The sequence below is a fragment of the Gracilinanus agilis genome, chromosome 1 (assembly GCF_016433145.1).
Source record: "Gracilinanus agilis isolate LMUSP501 chromosome 1, AgileGrace, whole genome shotgun sequence".
NCBI classification, from domain to species: Eukaryota; Metazoa; Chordata; class Mammalia; order Didelphimorphia; family Didelphidae; genus Gracilinanus; species Gracilinanus agilis.
In genome coordinates this window covers 233,367,317-233,369,719 of record NC_058130.1, presented here as the reverse complement: position 1 = coordinate 233,369,719, position 2,403 = coordinate 233,367,317, and the positions used below count along the sequence as shown (strand labels likewise).

At 42.2% G+C, this 2,403-nt stretch overlaps 1 pseudogene; it reads right to left on the bottom strand.

Annotated features, from left to right (window-relative positions):
* Positions 1–475: 475 nt before the first annotated feature.
* LOC123231235 lies at positions 476–2,125 on the bottom strand (annotated as a pseudogene).
* Between the last annotated feature and the right edge of the window lie 278 nt (positions 2,126–2,403).

Below are 2,403 nucleotides of genomic sequence, written 5' to 3'. Positions count from 1 at the left end.
AGAACTACAGGAGAGGAAACACAGAAGAAAAACAACTGTTTGAACACTTGGGTTGATGAGGACATGATTGGGGATCTAGACCTGGAAAGGACAACACCAATGCAACTATTAATAATATCTAAATAAATCTTAATTAATAACACATGTTAAAACCAGTGAAAATGTGAGTGAGCCATGGGGGGGAGAGAGTTTGAGGGGCTGAAATGTAAAGTAAAAACATGTAACCATGGAAAATTTTTTTCTAAAAATAAAAAAAATTATTAAAAAAAATAAGCTGTACATCTGTCTCTGGCTACACTGGTTGGATATTCTCCAGTTAGTTTAATACTTTAAAGGGTGCAGCAGCATGCAAAATACTTTCATTTTGTTTTCTTTTAAAGAAAAAAAGTTAAGAATTTTTTGTCTTGTCTGGATGATTTGCTCTCACATGTTGCAGGTTGTTGAGAGGCGGGGAGAAAGCCCAACATGTTGAGGTTTATTCGGTGTAGTCTTCACTCTCATTTTCATCTTCACCAGCAACAGAGAGAGCTGTGAACTTGCTTGCAGAACTGAAGTTAGAAGCCTGATTTTCGTCAGGTTTCTTGGGCTAAGATGCAGGTCTGGAGAATCTTGATCTCTTCTGCTATCTTTCCTCTCAGATTCCTTCCAGTGGTTTTGTTTCCTCCATCCATTAGACCACAGTTATAGTTCCCACTTTGGCCTTTCAGCAGGGTCACCCCATCTACCTTAATCTCATCTTTCCTTGAAATATTAGCTGGTCCTTCCTCAGACTGCTGGGGATGGAGTTGCCTTTCTGCCACCACTGATAGGAGACTGCTGCTCTGAAGGGTTTGAGCTCTGAGATCGGGCAGGAGGACTGGAGCTTCTTTTCACCCAACCATTTTCCTTTGGTGGGGGTGCAGGCATCACCTTTAAGGGAAGCTGATCTGATTTAGAAGGCTTGGAAGTTGGAGACTGAGAGTCCTCTGTTGAATGTTTCATTTTCTAGGGATTTCTCACTCTCCCTCCTTCGTGTGTTTCTGCCAGAAAAAGCGGTATTCCCGGTCTGTGAAGATTCACTTCCCGTCCTTGATTATTCTGAATTTCCTCAATTTGCTAACTTGGGTGTCTCACCCGTGGCTGTCTTTCTAGTTCTGGCTCCTCCAGATACCCCTGAAGTTTCTCTTGCTCCTTTTGTAGTCGTTCCTCCATCTCTCGTTCCCTAGTGGCTGTATCCAGCGGTTTTGCTCCTCCAAAGATGGAGGCGGCTAGCTTAAACTGGGAAGTGCTAGCTGATGAATCTTTATCCTGGTACACCTGGGCTTTAGATTCAGTTTGGGTCTCTGGTAGGACCTCTGCCTTCCCGCCTAAAATCATCCCGGCTGTAATCATCTCTCGTGTTCCTTGACCAGTCATCTCGTCTATCATATTTATCTTCATAGTGACCTCCTCCTCCTCTGTAATCATCATCTCAATGGGTGCCTATCTTAGAATCAAAGCCTTTAGTTTAGTCTCTGCTGCCCCTGTCATCATAGCTATCCTGGCCTCCATATTGGTCCTTATCCCATTGTAGCCCATCATGGTACTGGTCTGAATCATAAGGATCCTGATACTTGTCTCCAAAGCTATCATAACCTCTTAGAGGAAGGTAGTCATCAAAGCTGTTTGTGGCAGAGTGAGCCCTCCAGTTTTTGTCAGTTTTTTTTCAGAATCCCAATTTTGATCCTGATCATGGCCAAAGGAATGATCATCTCCATCTTTATCTTGTGTTTGATCAGCAACATCCACTTGTATTCTTCTGTTGCCAAAAACTCTTCATTCAGGGTCATCAGCATAACCAAAACTTTTCAGTCTTTCTGGATTGCTGTGTTCCTGTGGCAAACACACTGCACAGATACTCAATCCTCTAAAGAAATCCTTGATGGAATTCTCTGTAACATCATAGAGCAGATTTCCTAGAAAAGCAGTGGAATGAGGCAACTTGGGAAGAAGACTATAGTGATTATTGGGTTCCTGAGCAGCACCAGCTGACTGGTGTGGGCACAAAGGTGCTTCCTCCCCAACTGGTGCCACCATCCTCAGCAAGGAAGTCTGTTAAGGTGAGGGGCTTATGTTACTTATTCTTCTTTTTAGCTGAAGCTGCCATGTTGGCAGAGGGAGAGAGAACACAGAGGGTGCTCTAGTCTTTCTTGGACCCAGAAGCAGTTATTAGTTATTAAATTTAATAAAACCATGTTATTATTGTCTTAGTAGAGCTATCACGTGTACCTTAGTAGGCTAAAGCCCAATATTAAAAAACAAAATATTCCTAAGCCATTCCCCAATTCATAATGGGCAAGGGACATGAATAGGCGATTTTCAGATAAAGAAATCAAAACTATCAATAAGCACATGAGAAAGTGTTCTAAATCTCTAATAATTATA